Raw genomic sequence first — 21,282 nt, 5'->3', positions numbered from 1 at the left:
AACTCTCCTCTCGCAAATAGAGATGATGAAACAATTACAAGAAAGGAGACAACATCAATTTCAACATTATGTGCCTCCACAACAAGAACAAGGTGTTTACTATCAATCAGATTTTCAACCATCACAACCAATGGTCCAACATATGCAACCAACACAACCAATGGTCCAACATATGCAACCAACACAACCAATGGTCCAACATATGCAACCAACACAACCAATGGTCCAATTTCAACAATATGTCCAACCAACTATACAATGTCCACAAATAGTCCAACCGATGGTGGAATATCAACAAGTTCAAGTTCAATCAACATATCAATGTCAACAACCACGACCAAACATTCAAAAACAAAGGTTGCAACACACACCAAGCCAAGTTTCAAACAAGTCAAACCAATTTGATCAACATTTAGTTCGAAATCAAAACATGACATCAAATCAAAAACAAGTTCAAATTCCAAGTCCAACTATGTCAAAACCTCGAAAGAAAGGTGGCCTTATTGCAATGCTCTTAAAGAAATGACTAAGTGAGTCTTTTGAGGAAGATAAAGATAATACACTTATTTCTAGCAATGCCTCATCCCCCCATAAACAAATTGACTCTCCAGTGGCATCTATCCCTACACCTCCAGAAGTTCTGCAAGGACCTTCCATATTGTCTTCATCAAACAATACACCCAAGGATACAATTACCCAAGAGCTATCCATAATTCATTGCCAAGATAATCCAATTCATGATGCACATCCTTGCCATGTTTCAAAGATACAAGACCCAATGCCACCATACACTTTATTGCCATTACCTGTTTTAGAGGACCCCATTCAAAGTCCCTCTTCCTCATGTTCAAGCATTGATTCCTTGCCAGAACCCATCACAAATGTTCAAAGTGCATTTCCTTCATGCCAAAACATTGATTCCTTGTCAGAATCCTTCATGCATATCCAAAGTCCAACCTCATGTCAAGAGGATAATTTAGAGCATGAAGAAATGTGTCTTGAAACAGATCAAGATCAAGATCCTGAAAACTTATCATCCCATCCAATTGTTGACCAAGATCCCATTTCCCCAGACACTCACGATGATTCCCCTATTCTTGTCCATCCTATCCAAAGTACTATTGACACTCCATTCCTCGAGCAAGATCAAGATATTCTAGTTCATCCAATCCCAAACAATCCCCTTCCATTCCAAGAACAAAATGTCCTTTCAAATCCCATTGACATTCCAAATATCCCTTCCATCCTTTCTGATGATCCTATTGAAAGTCAAGAGAAAAGCACCTTTAAAGAGGAATCCAATGATATTCCTCCTTGTCAAGATCAAATTATTCCTTCAGATCCTCCACAAGATCCACTTGTTCCTCCATCTCCATGTCCTAATCCTCCGTGTCCACCCCAAGATCCCATTTCTTTTGAGGATCCCATTATTTCTCCCATTCCATCTCTTGAAGAGCCTGTCATTGAGCCATGTCCACTACACACTCCTAGTCCCCCTCATGATCCTGATACCCCTCATGATTCTAACATGTCAGTGCAAGATGTTCATGAACCCCCTACATGCATAATGGGTTCTTCCACTTTGGTGCAATCCGATCCACTTCAAGATCTCCTTATTTCTCTCATATCACATCCACCTCATAATGGACTCTCATCTTCTTCCCAAAGAAAAGAGTATCCTATTAGTCAAAATATTGATAAAGGCAAAGGGGTAGATCTCCATAAGCAAGAATCCCTTCATGTTAAAGAAGATCTTAATGGTCATGGCTACAAAGCTCACACTCAAGGCATTGGTATCCCTTCAAAGTCAAAATCCAAATGTCCACCTTCCCCATCATCGCTTCCATCCATTCTAGGTCCCTATATCCCTCCATCTCCTATGCAACATCAACAAAGGCACACATCTTGGAGAACCTTCCATCCAACCCACATGCCTCCATATCATTCCCGTCCACACCAACATTCATTCCCTCCTCCAAGCAATTTGGATGCCAAGCATAAAAGTCGTAAGTCTAGAAATCCACATGTATTCAAGGATCAACATGTCCAATATAATCGACATGTCAAAACAAAGAACAAATTGATCTATAAAGAAAACGAAAAATCAAAAAGGCCACAAAGGCCCACTGAGCAAAATAAAGCAAGGTCAAAATATATATGGGTTCCTAAATCCCTTGTGCAAGCAATGCACTCCAAGGAACCACAAAAGCATGAAAAATCAAAAACCATGTGGATGCCCAAGAAGCTCCTTGAAACACAAAAAGAAACATCCAACTTGGCATCCAAAATTGCTATTCCTCCATCCAAACCTTCCAAGTCTATTTCTCCATCACCTTCTTCATCCATTTTGGGCCCTTATGTCCCAAAATCCATAGCCTTTCCTTCGTCAAAATCTCAATATCCAAAATACGTTTGTCCTCCATCAGTCCATCACCCCTCAAGGTGTGTGCCAATGTCGATCTTGCCAACATTTCCATCCACTAAAGCACAATTCTTCCAATACCCTATCCATTATCCAATGCATATTTTCCATCCTTCGATCCCTTTGATCCAATCCTTTGCATAAATTTGTGCCTTAGTTTCATCTCATTTTCCATGTCCTTATCCTACCAACGTCTTTGAGCATACTTTTAAAGGTCATGGTCCATTCTTTTCAAGGCTACTATCCAAATAAAAAGATGCTTGAGTCTTTCTTCCATCCCCTATCATGTGTCTATCATCTATTGAAAAAGTCAAAAGTCAAAAAAATTCAAAAAAAAAGTGAAAAAAAAGAAAGACAAAAGAAAAAAAAAGTAAAGAAAAATAATTCGTCCACTGGTGAAAACCTGGCAAACAGGCGCCTTGGGCAAGTACCGTGATGAAAACCTGGCAAACAGGCGTCATGCGTAATTTATGAACTTCTTGCACACCACACTTGGGGGCAGGTTTCCTCCTTCATATCCTATTGCCCTTCATTATCCTATCATATCATGTCATACTCCTCCATTATCCTATTGTCCTTCATGTCCAGTTTCCCTTTCCACCTTTGATCTTGACAAGGCTGAGGATTATCATGAGCATCACACATCTTGTTTGCAGCTTTCAGTCCATCATAGCTTTTGGTCATTTATCCATTTGCTTATTATAACCTTTCATCCATATTCCCTACCTTATTGCAACTTTTTGCCACTATCCCTTATCCTATCCCGACCTTCAGTCCATGTCCTTTATCCATTCTTGGTCTTGCTTATCCTATCCATATCTTATCACTATCCATACACTCTGTTTCATTCCTTGATCTTGATCTGACATAAGGACATAAAATTTAAACATGGTTTCACAAACCTCTTGACATGTCCCTCATGCCATGTTCCTGCTTTACATTGTCATATCCAGTCTCTTGTACCATCACACAATAGCTCTTGGAAATTGCATCTGCATTGTCTCCATAATAAAAGGCCTTTGTCTTCCTTCTATCCACCAACATTTCAGCAAGCCTATTTATTCACCTGTCATATTCCTTGCCTTGCTAGACACTGGGGGCAAAATTTGAAAAAAATCATAAAAATTGAAAAATGTCCTGAAAAAAGTCTTAAAAATTGAAAAAAAAAAGCCCTGAAAAAAGTCATAAAAATTGAAAAAAAAAGTCCTGAAAAAAGTCTTAAAAAATTGAAAAATGTCCTGAAAAAAAAGTCAAAAAAATCATATAAAGTCCTGAAAAAATGAACACAAAAAAAATTGTAAAACTCGAAAAGCAAAACAAAAACAAAAACACGCATTTTTGCAATAAAGTATTCCCTTTATGCATCGACAAATCACTGAGTATACATCCAACGACTTGCAATCAAATGTTGTGCCTTAATGAAATCACGCATTAACAGATGAACTTTTTCAACTCAAACCAAGCATTCAAACTGATCCAAATTGTCTTATCAATCAAATATCCGCATTAAAAAATCATTTGTCCTTGTCACATTATCATGGGTCTTATACAGGGTGTGGTATACTCGAAACCAGACTGTGTCCTGTCTTAGACGGGGTACCACATTTCCTGAAACCAGACAGCATGATCGTCCTATCAGCACGTTCAACTTTTGACAATGAAGATCAAGATGTTTGTTTGTTTGTTTGAATTTGTGCATCTTATCTTTTTATTGATTTATCTTCGATCATGTTCCTATGTTGCTCGATGATGTCAGTGAGTGATTTAGAGTGACCAGGATGGCTGAGTGTCTGTCTTATGCAAATCGGGTTGCATTTCAGCTCTGGCCTTCAATGCCATGATGCTACGCATCCATTTTGCTAAATAAAAATAAAGGTTCTCACCTACAAAGTGCATTACTGAAAGCAAGTTTTCATCATCTCTAACTGTCTTCTATCTCATTTCTTACTAACACTTCTTCCGTCCGGTCAGCTAGTCAGTTCGGTCTAGTGCTCCGATATCCAAGCACATATGCTGCATCCTGCATCCATTTGGTTAGTACATTTGCATTCCATATCAAGCATTTTATCCATTTCATTTCATAAATACATCCAAAATACATAAAAATGCATCCATACATGTTCATACACAAGTGCAAAAGTCATCCATACATAGAAAAATCACTACATCAGTCATAACATATTACATTCCATCATATCGATGCATCTCATATCACATATCATAATAATATCGGAGTACACAAATCGGACTGTCTGTCCTAAGTATGGCCCGCAGGCTGACTACAACATGTCAAACTACATAATGTCCACTGTCTGTCATACGGAGCACGTGCCTCTGTCATTGGGTGCTTCCTCTGTCCTCCTCATCCCCGCAATGTCCCGCAAACGCGTCAAATTCATGAAATTCAACACATGGGTTTTCGAGATACATACCGCTGCTCCTGCGTCGTCCGATCGTCTAAATGTGCATACACGTTCTCCGAGGTGATTTGCCCTTGGAATGTTCGCCATCTCTCTGCAAGTGTTCTTGTCGAGAGCAACAAATTCTCCTCTTTGGCTAGTCAAAATGAGCAATTTTTCACCCTCTTGGTCTCATTTATAGCTCTTTGTCATTGCATAGATGGACGTGTGTCCTCTCCATCTTATGTTGGTCGCGGTCTTGTGCACATTAAATTGCTTGTCCTTCATGCATCTGATATCCGATTGTCAGTCCATTCGATCCTACCATTTTTTATCGATCAATTGGCCTCTTTTCCGCATGTTTCCGGCCAATTCCTCGAGGGGGCATGCATATGTCATGGTTATTGTCTGGGGCATTTTCATCATTGTTCTTTGAAACAATGCTTAAAATTGCATTGTCTCAAAGAGGGGAAAAATGTAGACACCCAAAAATGGTCAACGCTTGCGAGGTCATACTTTAACATTTGCGCATTGCCTCATTTTAGTTTTTTGCGTCGCATTAACATTTTTCCTATGTCACACACTTGGTCTTTATCATTTGTGAACATCGAGTCATTCTTCTACATTCTTCAATCATCTCGTCCTCGAATTTGGTCTTGTCAACAACATTATCCAGTCATGATTTTGATCAATCTTATCCTATCGCATCAATGTGCGTATTCAATCTTATCATTCTGGACATCGTCAATCCTAACTAGGGTTTTGTTCTTCTATCAATCTTATCAATCGTATCATCAATCCTTCAATCTTGTCATTTTAACGATCGATTTGTCATCGATCGCTGTCATGTGCAATCTTGTCATTTTTGCGATCGATTTGTCATCGGTCATGGTCATTTCCAATCTTGTCGTCTTGCAACCTATTTTATCATCGATCCTCATCCTCTTGTCAATTTTGTCATTTTGCGATCATTTCGCTATCGATCATTGTCTATCTCAATTATGTCAATTTGGATCAATTTGTCATTATTCTTCATCAATTGGCGCATTTACCAATCAAATCGTTTTGTCGCATTGGTCATTTATCAATTCAAAATCATGATATTAATTATCTTCAATCAAGACCTAATTATCATTTTCGCATTTCTAATTTGTCTTCTAGGGTTTCATGATTTATTCTTTTAACCTAATGTGTCATTTCTTCCTTTAGGATTACTAAATTATTTATTAATCCTAAGTCTTCTCATTACAATTAAATCTTCATTTAATTGGCTAATTATTCCTCTTTGTGAATTGATTAATAAATGAAAAATTATTAATTAATTTACTAATTCACTAAATCCTAAATTCTAATTTTCCTTCAATTTCTAAATTCCTAATTTGTCATCAATTTCAATTTCCTATTTTCTTAATTTCTAATTTCTTTTCCCTCCTATTTCATCTCCTAATTCTATGGGAATGACATTTCAATTTGTCATAAATTGTCATAATTGATAATCAATCAATTTGACATAGAATGTGTCATAATTTGTCATCAAATTGTCAATCAATCAAATTGTGCATGGAAAGTGCATAATTTGTCATATTGATTTGCAATTTCCATTTGAATTGCATCATGCTAATCTTGTCATTTCTCCAATTTCTCTATAAATTGGATGATTTTCTTCAATCAATCCCTTGATCCTTCGAATCCTTCATGAATCCAAATTTTCTATCAAACTACCGAACTTATGCTTCTAGTACTCTTGAATTTTTCATCAAATCTTGCTTTCAATTGTGTGTGCACTTGTAGGTGAGATCCACAAACCCATTGAAGAGGAAAGATTAACAATGGAGCCGCATGGAAGGAGTATTCAATTCTACGTCTGGTTTGCATAATTTTCATTTTGAATGCTTTATTTTCATACCTCCATTGAATGTGCTTTGGAATTAGGTTCATTTCAATGAGTGTTCTTTTGATTATGTTGTCATGTCTTGTGTTTTTGATTGATCTACTTATGTTTTGATGATTCCTAATTTCTACGCTACAGGATCAATTAGTCATTGTTCCTCGTCAATTGGCACATTTATCAATTAAATCATTTATCACATTGGTCCTTTGTTAATCAGAATCAAATCGATATCAATTATCTTTCATCAAGACCTAATTGCCGTTCTTGCATTGTTAATTCATCTTTTAGGGTTTCATGATTCAATCATTTAACCTTGTTTGTCATTTCTCTCTCTAGGATTAATAAATTATTTATTTATCCTAAGTCTTCTCATCGCAATTAAATGTTCATTTAATTGGCTAATTATTCCTCTTTTTGTGAATTAATTAATAAATGACAAATTATTAATTAATTCACTAATTTTCCTATTTTCCCAATTTTCTAATTTTCCTAATTCCTAATTTCAATTCTCTCCTATTTCTCTCCTAATTTCATGGGAATGACATAGAAATTTGTCATAATTTGTCATAATTGACAATCAATCAATTCTTGACATAGAAATTTGTCATAAATTGTCATAATTGACATTTTTGATTTGCAATTTCTATTTGAATTGAATCATGCTAATTTGATCCATCTCTCCAATTTGTCTATAAATTGGATGAATTTCTTCAATCTAATCACTAATTAGATTATCGAATTTCTAATCACTTTGTCAAATCACACTTCGAGTACTCTTGCGCCCATATCTTATTTGCTTGCTTTCATATCATGATCATGCACTAGTAGGTGAGATCCACAACAAAGCTATTTGGAGAAGAAAGAAGGACAATGGAGCCACATGAAGGAAGCTTTTAGATCTACATTTGGTTTGCATAGTCTTTAGTTTTGAATGTTTCATTTTCATGTCTCTATTGAGTGTGTTAGGATTGATCATTGCAATTTGCTTTTGTGATTGAGCTAAGACTATTATTTACTTGGTTTGATGATTTCTAATTTTCTAGCTACATTATTTATAAGTCATCCATACATGGAAAATAACATATGTCATAAAACATTGCATCTAATCATATTGATGCATATCATATATCATCATAATATCGGAGTACAAAATTGGAATGTCTGTCCTAAGTATGGCCCGCAGGCTGACTATATAATATCACACTACATAATGTTCACTGTCTATCATACGGAGCATGTGCCTCTGTCACTGGGTGCTCCCTCTATCCTCCTCATCCCTGCCATGTCTCATAGATGATGTCCCTCCTAGTCCTGGATGTGGTGGTCTCATAGGTCCACTCACGCCAATGCTACTCAATGACCTCCGAGAGCATGCCCTACTCTTTGTCCTCGATCATGTTCGATATGATGCTGCTCTCTGCTCTGGTAGGACTACGCTCTCATATAGTGTCCTCCAATGGCGTATCTCCTCTCCGGTCTCTACCAACATCTGTGCCATCTCACGTGCACTGGCATCCTGAATCGACCCAATATACTCAGTGACTCTTTGTTCTTCTCGCTATACCTGAGCTATTGCTGCATCTCAAGCCGCTATGAGTCTGGCTATCTCCGCTCTTAACTGCTCATGCTCTCTCTCTAAAGTCACAATATGATCATGCTGACTCGCTATGGTAGCCCTGCACATCTCCATCTCCTCTATGCTAGCTATCTCTGGCTCTATGGGTATATCCTGCCATGCCTCCTACTCGTCATCCCGATCCTCATCTCCGTCCTCATCATCCCCCTCCTCATCTCCATCCTCATCATCCCCCTCATCCTCATCACCACCCTCATCCTCCTCATCCTCATCATCTCCCTTCAAGACCTCTTACTCTTGGGAGAGAAGAGGATCTTGTGGGTGGTAGCAATGACAACCCTCGAGTGAGAGACTCTCTTTTGAGAGAAATCACAAGGGATCTTTGTGTGACCCTTGCTGCATGGCCTGTTTTGTGCAATGGGGGTCATAAGGAGGGATATAAGGCTAGAATGCCTTTGGGGGGGCATAAGGTATAAGGGGTTGAGATTCTTGATATATTTATTGTGCCATGAGGTGGCTTCTTGTTTATTTCATACTTGCAGTTCTCCTCAGGGTATTGGTCCACTACCACCCTTTGAAAAGATCATCACCAAAGTGTGGTGCTGTGAAGCCAAGTTGGGAGTGTGTTTGATAATCTGTATGCATTGCCTTCTATGTGTTTGCCTATATGTTACCCGTCTAGGAATTGGTTCTCCGAGCTTGGGGGTGCCTACCAGTTAGCCTAGGCTGGGAGGTGAGCACTCTGTGGTCATATTTGTGTTTTCTATTATGCAGGAAAGTCAGGAGAAAGAGAATAGGAACCACGAAAAGACACAGAAGATTATTTTTGAAGATACTTAAATCCAGATGCAAATATTTGTTTAAATTTGTTATAGAAGTATGCCTCTTTCATAGAAAAGAGAAGCAAGTTGTAATTCTTGAAAATAGACTTGAGTTTTATTGTTGTAGCTAAGCAAAGAAACATCCTGTAAATATGCAGAATATCCTAGAGTTGTAAAAGCTTGTTTTATTTCTACTTCTGTTTGGGTTTCAGAAAAAGAAAAGCCTCTTTGAGTTGCATGTAAAAGCTTCTTTTGTATTATGGAAAAATTAGTTTCAAATAAATATTATCTATATTCTACTTGTTGAAAAGTATGAGTTATTTTGCTGAAGAATTCTAAGTATTAAAAAAATAAGAGTGTTTTAAGTAATTGTTTTATTAGTGGAAAAATCAATGAATGTGTTTTATTCAGAATAGTATGAGATATTTTAAGAAAAAAAAAGGTGTTAGAATAAAAGTTAGCAAAAGATCTACTTCTATTTCTTTTATCAGCAATTAGAATAAATAAATAAAAGAGCCTAAGTTATATATCAATTATATATATATATATATATATATATATATATATATATATATATATATATATATATATATATATATATATATATATATATATATATATATATATATATATATATATATATATACTTAAACGTTTATTTGTGCACATGTAATTTTGGATTTACATAATGTGTTTCCCATTGTTATTTTATTTAAAATTTTGTATGTAAATCTTATTAAAAATATATATATATATATATAAATATATACATATATATATATAAATTTATTTAAATATAAATATATATATATAAATATAAATATATACATATATATATATATATATATTTATATATAATATATTTTAAAAAATAAATAAATTAAAAAAAAAGAGGGAGATTTGGGTTCCACGCGGGCCCCACTGTGTGTACGCACAGTGAGGGCTGCGTGGCGCCCACTATGTGAACACATAGTGCGGGCCGCTCGGCTCCCACTGTGTGGACACACAGTGGACGGCCGCGGCCGCCATTGTGTGGCCACACAGTGGTGTGAGCCGCTAGCGGCGCCCACTGTGTGGACACACAGTGGTGCGGCAACGCCCACTGTGCGCCCACACAGTGGTGCCTCGGCCCTCCCTGTCGCCTTCTTCGAACCTGCAATGAGATGGCCGCCGCCTTGGGGTTTCGGCCCTGTTAAAAAATACTCAGTGGTAAACAAAAAAAAAATGGATTAAGCCCTAGCCCGAGTAGGGCTAGGGTAAATGAATTAAATTTTACATGATAGTTTAGAGTTGATAATATATTATAAAAAAAAATAGAACCCTAATTAGGGTTGGGAAAATATTGTTTATTATCTTGGAAAGTTATTTTAGAAGAATTAAAATATATAATTATATGTAAATATATATATCTATATATATATATATGAATATATATATATATATATATATATATATAATTCTGGTTATAAATTGAAGTAATTAATAGAGATTTAAATATTTAAATACCTCTGAATTGGTTTCTAATAGGTAGTAAAAGAAAAAAAAGGATATACAAATTTATGAATAAAGCCTAGTCTTATAAATTTCAAATGTAATTAGTGAGTTAAATACTTAATTATGCCCTAGTTAATTTAATTGGGCATTAAATTTTTAAAATGGTTTATAAAAAGGAGGAATTTAAATACTTTCCATTTGAGGTCAGAATGGTTAAATTTTAATCATCATTCTAGAGACGAGTAATAGCTACTCGTAATTAATTTTACCCTTGTGGATTTAATTATCCAAATTAAATGTCACTGAAAATGATTATTATTATTTTATAAATAAAAATGGATGTCTAGACTATATAGTCTTATTGGAGATTGATTTAATCTCCCTCTCCTATTTCTTTAACGTAATTGATTTAATAAGCTTTAATGACTAGGTATCTCATGGAGATAAAATTAAACCAGTTAGTTTTTCCGCAAATAGAATTAAACAAATTATCGATGCTTGGTTCGTTTCAGAATTAGCTCGAATATAATTATGGAAATTTCAATAATGCTTGTCGTGTGAGTGAACTTGTTAATTAATTAGTATTTAAAAAAAAAAAAATCGTTCCATTTTTTGCCCTAAATTTTGGGCATGACACCCTGCACATCTCCATCTCCTCTATGCTAGCTATCTCCGGCTCTATGGGTATATCCTGCCATTCCTCCTGCTCGTCATCCCCATCCTCATCTCCATCCTCATCATCCCCCTCCTCATCTCCATCCTCATCATCCCCCTCATCCTCATCACCACCCTCATCCTCCTCATCCTCATCATCTCCCTCCTCCTCTCCTTTGAGTGGGAAGTCCTCCTGTCGCCTCGGTACTGGAATATTTGGATCTGTCAATGGCACTGGCCGTAGTCATGCAAACCATCTCTCATACTCCTCTGTCATCCTGGCATCCACCAAATCTGATCTTCAATCCCATTGTCTCTGCTATAGCTATGAGAAGTCAGCATATGCTATGTGTGGCTGAATCATATTCCCCCACTGACTCGTCTCTCTGTGAGATCGGGCAAAATGTGCAGTCCTCCTCAGTACATCATGCCTCTCTCCAAACTGTCGTCTGACTCTCTCTAGTAGGTACAACTCAATCACTCTCTGGTGATTCACTGGTTGCCCAATTAGGTACCTCTCCTATCTGCAATACGGTAACTCCTCACTATCATCTGACCATCCTGGACAATCACGATATGGCCTCCATATGAACTCTCTCAGTCTATCTAGCTCATGTCGCCAATATAATAATTATCCAAATGGACTATGTCTCAGTGCTCCACCATAGCAGTACACATATGGTCAGTGTGGTACTACCTATCTATCTGTAATCGGTCGACATATGGCTATGTGCTCAAATGCCCATACCTACAATAGTGTGACTCCACAGCTCAACGTCAACACTCCCTGATATGCTATCTGATGCAACTGAAAATATAGCATAGCCAGTACACATGGTCCCCATGTGTACACCATCCCCTCTATTGCCATCCACTCTAGCACTCTTCCCCATCCAATAGGGAATCCATGTCCTCATCTGTCTCCTGCTAGTAGACATGCTATCACCACGGCTAACACCACATATCATCGATCATACTCTGATGCCATAGTCTCCTAGCCGATCTCCCTCTCTATGATATCCAAATCATCTGCGTCACACTCAAATAATCTGCACAACATGTCTCTCCCTATCACTGGGTCATATTCTATCATCTCTCCATGAATCAGAATGCAGAGGATACGCCATACATCCTCCAGTGTCACAGTCGCCTCTCCAGTCGCCAGATGGAAGGAGGAGGTCTCCGAATGCCATCGCTCTGCCAATGTGGTAAGCAATCCTGTGTTTGCCCTAATCTCAGGCATGAACATGATTTAGTATATCCCCAGTCCTGCTAATGTATCTCTGTCCATGCTCCTGAGTCTATGTCGTAGCATGAAGCAGTCAGGTCGGTTCTCCCATGTGATCAACAGATACTGTCGACTCTACATCACAATAGGGGCATATTTTGTTAGTTTTAGGGTTTTATCCTATGGGTTGCATTTCCTCATTTCATCCACAAATCAGGGTGTTTTTCATCTAATCTGACCTATCCTACCCTAATCCCCCCTTTCCGGATCATTTACATGTCGTTTTGGACCAAAATTGAGTTCCCAATGCACAACTGCACCTATGTCAAGGAACCTGCTCCTGTGTCATGTAACCTACACTTGTGTACCCTACACAAGCATAGAAGACATCACACAAGCGCAGGATTTGCCCTACACAGGCGCAGAAGTCAGTTTCTGCACTCCTTGTGGGCCCCGCAATGTCCCGCAAGAGATCGAAATTCATGAAATTGAAAACATGGGTTTTTGAGATACATACCGCTGCTCCTACATCGTTTAGTCATCTGAATGTGCATACACATTCTCTGAGGTGATCTGCCCTTGGAAAATTCGCCATCTCTCTGCAAGTGTCCTTTTCTAGAGCAACAAATTCTCCTCTTGGGCTAGTGCAAATGAGCAATTTTCATTCTCTTGGTCTCATTTATAGATCTTTGTCAGTGCATAGATGGATGTGCACCCTCTCCATCTTATGTTGGTCATGGTCTTTTGTGTTGTTAATTTCTTGTCCTTCATGCATCCGGTATCCGATTGTCAGTCCGTTCAATCCTATCATTTTTATCGATCAATTGGCCTATTTTCTGCATGTTTTCGGCCAATTCCTTGAGGGGGCATACATATGTCATTGTCATTGTCTGGGGCATTTTCATTATTTTTCTTTGAAACAACGCTTAAAATCACATTGTCTCAAAGAGGGGCAAAATGTAGACACCTAAAAATGGTCAACGCTTGCGGAGTCATACTTTAACATTTGCGCATTGCCTCATTTTAGGTTTTTGTGTGGCATTAACATTTCTCCTATGTCACGCACTTGGTTTTTATCATTTGCAAGAATGGAGTCTTTCTTCTACATTCTTCATTCATCTCACTCTCAAATTTGGTCTTGTCGACAACACTATCCAGTCATGATTTTGATCGATCTTATCCTGTCGCATCAATGTGCGTAGTCATTTGTCATCATTTTGGACATCGTCAATCCTAATTAGGGTTTTTTCCTCTATCAACCTTGTCATCATGTGATCGATTTGTCATCGATCGTTGTCATGTTCAATCTTGTCATTTTGCGATGAATTTGTCATTGATCGTTGTCATTTTCAATCTTGTCGTTTTGCAATCTATTTTGTCATTGATTCTTGTCCTCTTGTCAATTTTGTCATTTTGCGATCGATTTGTCATCGATCATTGTTTGTCTCAATTATGTCAATTTGGATCAATTAGTCATTGTTCCTCATCAATTGGCACATTTATCAATCAAATTATTTATCACATTGGTCCTTTGTTAATCAGAATCAAATCGATATCAATTATCTTTCATCAAGACCTAATTGTCGTTCTTGCATTGTTAATTCATCTTTTAGGGTTTCATGATTTAATCATTTAACCTTGTTTGTCATTTCTCTCTCTAGGATTAATAAATTATTTATTTATCCTAAGTCTTCTCATCGCAATTAAATGTTCATTTAATTGGCTAATTATTCCTCTTTTTGTGAATTAGTTAATAAATGACAAATTATTAATTAATTCACTAATTTTCCTATTTTCCCAATTTTCTAATTTTCCTAATTCCTAATTTCAATTCTCTCCTATTTTTCTCCTAATTTCATGGGAATGACATAGAAATTTGTCATAATTTGTCATAATTGACAATCAATCAATTCTTGACATAGAAATTTGTCATAAATTGTCATGAATTATCAATCAATCAAATTTTGCATAGAAAGTGCATAATTTGTCAATAATTGTCATAATTGACATTTTTTATTTGCAATTTCTATTTGAATTGAATCATGCTAATTTGATCCATCTCTCCAATTTTTCTATAAATTGGATGAATTTCTTCAATCTAATCCCTATTATCGAATTTCTAATCACTTTGTCAAATCACACTTTGAGTACTCTTGCACCAATATCTTATTTGCTTGCTTTCATATCATGATCATGCACTAGTAGGTGAGATCGACAACAAAGCTATTTGGAGAAGAAAGAAGGACAATGGAGCCACATGAAGGAAGCATTTAGATCTACATTTGGTTTGCATAGTCTTTAGTTTTGAATGTTTCATTTTCATGTCTCTATTGAGTGTGTTAGGATTGATCATTGCAATTTGCTTTTGTGATTGAGCTAAGACTATTATTTACTTGCTTTGATGATTTCTAATTTCCTAGCTACAGCCATCAATGCCAAAGGGGGAGATTGTTGGCAAATGCACACTCTAATGAGATATTGTAGGTGATTGAAGGTTTTGTCATTGATGGCAACCTTGCAATCATATGATACCGACAAGACAATATACCAGCACCAGCAACAATAGACTATACACCGGCACATAGAACACTAACAGTAAAAGGAAGTATACCAGCACCCAGGCTGATAGTAATTTTGTTGATAATATATTTTTAAATTAATTGTAAGCCGACTTGGCAAGTTCTAAATTGACTCATATATGTATGAGATCATTATAGAACATTTTGTAAGCAAGAAGATAGGCGAAATAAGGTAGACCTAATATGCGAATTACAGGTTAAGGGTTTATGTATGAAGCAGAGCTAAAACTGGTATTGGATCTAGCATAGTAGATGCTATTTTGAAGTAGTACAAGACATTGGATTTGTATAATCCATTTTGTAAGTTAGTGAGACTTCCCATTTTGTAATTGAGCAGTGAGCTCTAGGCACTTGGCCTTCCTACATGTGCAGGCCCCTATTGTAGCAGTAATATTCTCTTATTGGCTAGTAAGTGAATATTGTGGGTCACAAATCTCACCGAATTTTTTCCCACACCAGGTTTCCTCATTAAACTACTGTGTTATGGTGTGCTTTTCATGTGGTTGATGTTATCTCTGTTTATTGCATTACTTTTTGTTTACTGGTATATAGTATTGATATGCTTTACATGTTTTAAGTTAAGAAAATTATCCAACTAGTTAGATACTAATTCACCCCCCCCTCTCAGTATCTTTGGGAATCCTAACAAAATATTTCCTTTTTATTTTTCTTTCTGTTTGCAGTTTCAACATTTCTTTATATGTGTCCTAGATTTGGCTCACCATAACCCGTGGAGTTTGATTTTGCTTGAAGACTTGATCATCTTCCTTATTCCCAAACTATGGAGCATTTGGATCATTTTTCGGTACGTTATCGCTACCAGTTTCCTAGACAGTTTTCTATTATAGGTTTCTGAGATAGTTTTCTATTACCGATTGCCTAGACCTATTTGCATTGGTGATCTACCAAATACCCTTTCATAGCTTGTGGAGCCCTAAGAGTTGATTGCAATGTTCCTTTGCATGTGGCTAACCTTTTCCCGTGATCTACTCTTCTTCCTTTGGATTTTCTGGAGGAATTTCTTTGGTGGAGGTCAACCTTATTGGTTTTACATGTTAGGTCTTGTTCTTCAGGTTTTTGGGCCAACCAAATCCCCTTGGATCATATTTATCATTGTAATAGAGAATTGGAATGTAACCAAAAAGTTAGACTTGGATCCTAAATGGGCATCGACTGAGCACAAAAAATCCTCGACCATCGGGTCGACAACCACCCTCCTGCAGAGCATTCAAAACCCAATGGCCACTATGAATTCAAACGTCCATCTTCGATCTAAGAGACTTGCATGAAGATGGACATGCAAGATCTCTCCATGAAAGCATCTAACATACCCAATGAAAGATTAAAAAGTGGTTGTCAGATCGGGCCCTAATGAAGATCCAACAACCGCATATGTCCGACGTGGCACCTCGGGTCCATGTTTCACTAGCTGTGCTTGACCACCGACTGCACTGAGTTCTTATCCCACAAGCATTCTGAGGGTCTAATTTTACCCCATGGGATAAGCCACCTCTTTGATCTGCCTTGCTTTTCTTATCCCATGGCCCTTCTTTACTATCTGTTCAACCTTGCGGGATAAGAGATCTTGAGTTTTTCCTTATTGGCCTTCATTGTCTCTTATCCTACGGTATCTCTCTTATCCCCTTTTTATCCTTATGGAATAAGATTTCCTTGTTTTATCTTCTTCATTTATTATCCCGTGGCAGTTTCTGAGCCTTCGCTTTACCCTGTGGGATAAGCTTTTGTCACTTTTTCTCCTTTACTTCTTATCCTGTGGCATCACATTTTTGCCATTTCAGCTCTACGTGATAAGGTAAAAAACACTTACCTTAGTTAACCTCTTATCCCGCGGACTGCCGCTAATGATTTTATAACTCCGCGAGATAAGAAAAAATCCTATCATTATTTCTTATCTTGCAGGACCTTTGTCGCATTTTTTTTACTTCCCGGGATAAGAGAAAAGCCCTTTCTTTGACTTCCTTATCCCGCATGGTCAGAACCTACTAAGGTTGGCACAAAAATTGCCAATAGGTCCATCAGGTGATTTAATGATATCTCTTGATTCAAAGGTGATAGAAGGGTCACACTTAGGCTTAGATTGCTCAATAAAGTTTACAACATTGTTGGCTCTATTAGACATGACACTAGGAGCTATAAATCTTGGATCCTTAGGTTCAACAACATTGGTAGAGTGAGAAGGTAGAGAATTGGTAAATATTTACAAGTTTTAGTTAGGAGGTGCCATAGATTTATTTCCTTTATCATTCACACCATCCACTACTATAGTATTAGAATCAATTTCATGCTTCAATCTATAAGACTTGCCAATATCATGGCCAAATTTATGATGATATTGGCAATAGGCTTTAGGATCAAAATAAGGTAGAAAAGTCTTAGAGGTATCTATAGGACAAATAGGAGGAAGCTTCATCACATTATAATTAATAAATTTAGGCATGATGCTATGCAATAATTAAAAAAGAGGAGTGAAGTTGCGGTGCAAAAACTTTGACATGAGAAGGTAGCTACAATAGGTCTTGCAATTTCCACTTGGGAATCAATATGATTGGAATAATTATTATTGATCTTGATGAAATTCTTATTTTGTTTTGAAAAATTTGAAAAATTTGATGAGCGTATTCATTATCAACTGGACTCAATGAATAAGGTTCATATTGACTCACTTGAAGCTAATAATTATGAAGCATTGTAAATGATTCTATGAAATATTTATCTCTAATATCTTTTTGTAAATTATTAATGAAAATTCTTTGAAAATCACCATCAGGCATAGGATAAGCAATTTGTAAATGCAAATATTTATATCTACCAATGAAGTTAGTCACTTCATCTTTAACACCTTGTTTACAATGCATCAAATCAGTTAAAGTGATTTTTGGACCAATATTGTTTTGAAAATGTTGTAGAAATGCATTAGATAATTTTTTAAAAGAATCATTGAAATGAGGAGGTAAGGAGCAAAACCATTGCAAAGCTTATTCTCTTAAGGTACAGGTGAATATTTTTTTCATGATTTTATTGTCATATAAAAAATTATTATAAACATTGTTGAAGTGTTTTCAATTGAGTTTTGGGGTCACCTTATCTAGCATATCTCTCCAAACAAGGAACCTCAATGTTTTATGAGAAAGGAGCATGAAGGATTTCATGTGAAAGTGGGCTAGTGATAGAACATGTAGGAAGAGTGAATTCATATTGACTGATGGAAGCCAATTATTGTTGTAAAGATGAAACATTTTGGAATAAATGGTTTATAGTGGGTTTGGTAGATGAATTCAAGTGAGAAATGTTAGATTGTGAGAGAGGTATAACATTATGATAGGTAGGTGGAACATTTTTTATGTGTTGGAAAATGAGGTGGTTGAGAAACAAATGCATTGAAGGAGGTATTTAGGAGTATTGATTGATAGGATTCCCCCCATTACTAACATGTGTACCATTAACATTTTGTGTAGAGGTAGCCATGATGGAATATGTATATGTAAGCACATTAGGCAAATATGTAGATATGGAAGGCTCAACTTGATTTGTAGGATTTAAATTACTAGTCACTTTAGCGCAATTTTTCATTGTCATAATATTATCATCCTTAATATGAACAATACTATGAAACACATTACCACATTTTTCATCACTTTGAATCAATCTTCTTAAACCCTCAATCAAGGGGATTTCCTCTCCACCTAAGTATTCTTGATGCATACATTGTTGAAGACTTTTCAATTGCTTGTCAAGCTTCCCCAATTGATCAATTCACTTGAGTTAAAGAGTCATCCCCATAAGGCATAATGTTAAGGGAATGATTCTTCACAATGTTAGGAATATCTTATATAGGAATAGAGGATTCACCCAAGCTCCTAGAGAAAAGGATAGTAAAATTAGGCTCAATACTCTTAGTATTTAAACTTTGGGAATCCATAAGTCTATAACTTCTTCCCACAAAGATATTCAATTTGTAGAATAGGGTAATGAAACTCATACACAAAGACGGAAAAGCTAATGAAATAAATTTGTACTCAAAATTCCTATTACACAATTGATAATGAAAACAATTATAGAATAACAATGTAATTTCTCAATAGAATGATAAATTAACCATATAATTAAGAAAAATGCACTATACAAATGATAGATTTGAAAAATTAATGCCTCTAAATCTGAAAAAATGATATGCAATAAATTTCAAATTTGAGAATATAAATCATAAATTACATAATGAACAAGTTGAGTTCAATAAAATGTAATGGTGAGGAATAGGATTGATTAGTCTAATCATGAAAAATAAGAATCAAACCGAATCACATCAATATATATTCATAAAATGAGTATTAGGCCCAACTTCAAACCTATTGGGAAGAAGGTGTAGGAGCACCCTTCAAAGGGTTCCCACCATTTTCTTTTGATTGTGTTCTTGCTTCTTTATGAAGCCATTGTATATAAAATAAAGAGCCATGTGCTCATTGGTCCTAGTTAGGGTACTAGTTGAGGTCTTAGGGTCATAAGTCAAGATTGAGATTTTCTTGAAAATAGAGGGTATGTGTGCCTTTGAGGTGTTTAGGGGTCCTTCCTAGCATAGTGGTGTCCTTAGGTTAGCCCAATGTGGGTCTAGGAGTCAAGAAAAACAACATTGAGAAAGTTGCTCAAAAGTTGCAAAAGTTGCATGACAACTTTAAAAAGTTGTCAAGCAACTTTTCCACCTAGAGGTCAAAATCTTTAGGTTAGCATGGAAAACCCTAATATGGGAACATAGACTAAGGAAAGGGTAGTATAATTAGTTGCAAACCCTAAGTTAATGGGTTGGATGTCAGATATTGTATGGCCCAAGCAAAGTGACTTGACTATGACTGCAATTTTGTTGCCAGCCGGCACAAATGGAGTAAAGGAAGATTATTAATGGAGTGATTTTCATCCAAAACCATGAGAAGTGTCTTGTATGGTGTATTAAATTTAATTTTGATCATTTAGAATAGGTTTTAATTTGTAAGTGAGGTGTGTTGTAAATTGCATTCTCTTTGTCCAGTTCTGGACTGGTCTGTGTCAATGGGTTCATAACTCCAATCCCCATTGTGGAATCACCCTGAAACCATGGAGAATGAGATTACATACCCTATACTATAATACAAAACAAGAAGGGCAATTGAAAATGCAAGGATGCCATTTAAAGACCCACTCCTACGTGAGACTGGACAGTGCCCAGCTAGGAAGGGTTAAGTTGCAAAGGTCTTGGAGAGCAAGGAAGGTCAAAGGAGGAGGCACCCTTTGGAGGAGTTGTAGAGGGGTGAGTGAAGAACAATTGGTGTGAAGGAGGAGCTTCCACCAATCCAAACAAGGTGGAAAGAGCACAAAACCTACACTGTGACCCTGACAGGCCTAAAAACACTCTTATAAAACCCTTTAAAACCTTAAAATGCACCTAGGGCGGTGTACGGACACTTGGAGGCCTAAAACCTGGGAAATCCTTGAGTCCTTGCCAAATGAATAGTAGGTCTTTTAGGAAGTTTCACAAGCAAGTGCATCATTTGCAGAAGGGAGCCCTAAAGGACTGGGTAGGAGGCCTAATTGGTCACAATCCTTGTAGCCCTATTTTGTAGGCAAAAGACAAAATTGTGAAATCGGTAAGCAGTTGAAAGCTTGAAACCTCTTGGAGGCACATGAATGGGTGGAAAAACCATGTATTAGACCTGACATATCCTTGCTAAGACCTAGGAATGTGTGGAACAAGCCAAACCCTTATTAGCCTAAGTAAGGGTTCTTGAATCTCATGAGTAGGTGAGACCTTAGGAGTAGTTTTTCAACTTGTTGGTGGGTGGATTGGGCAAGGTTAGGGGATTCCACAAGAAGAGGAAGTCCTAGAGACCTTAGGGTGTGGTTAGAACACCAGGAGATCCAAGGAAAGGATCCAAGAGCATAAACTAGGCTAGTCTATCCCAAACCCCAGCCCATCAGATTGGTATCAGAGCAAGTAAAAGGTTTGGTGGACCATGTATGTCTCTATATTCTGGTGAATCAGTAGGGAAAAGCACAATGGTCACTAATGTAGATCTAGCTAGGGAAGTAGAAGAGCAGAAGGAGAAGAATAGACTCCTTGAAGAAGCTATGAGTGAGATAAGGGACAAACTCTAGGAAGTGGTGGATTAGAGGACATAAGGACCTTGGGGTGAAGACACCAAGGATAAAGGCAAGAAAACTATACACAT

This window comes from Cryptomeria japonica, chromosome 5, assembly GCF_030272615.1.
Source record: "Cryptomeria japonica chromosome 5, Sugi_1.0, whole genome shotgun sequence".
In the NCBI taxonomy this organism is placed as follows: Eukaryota; Viridiplantae; Streptophyta; class Pinopsida; order Cupressales; family Cupressaceae; genus Cryptomeria; species Cryptomeria japonica.
This window is presented reverse-complemented; position numbering follows the sequence as displayed.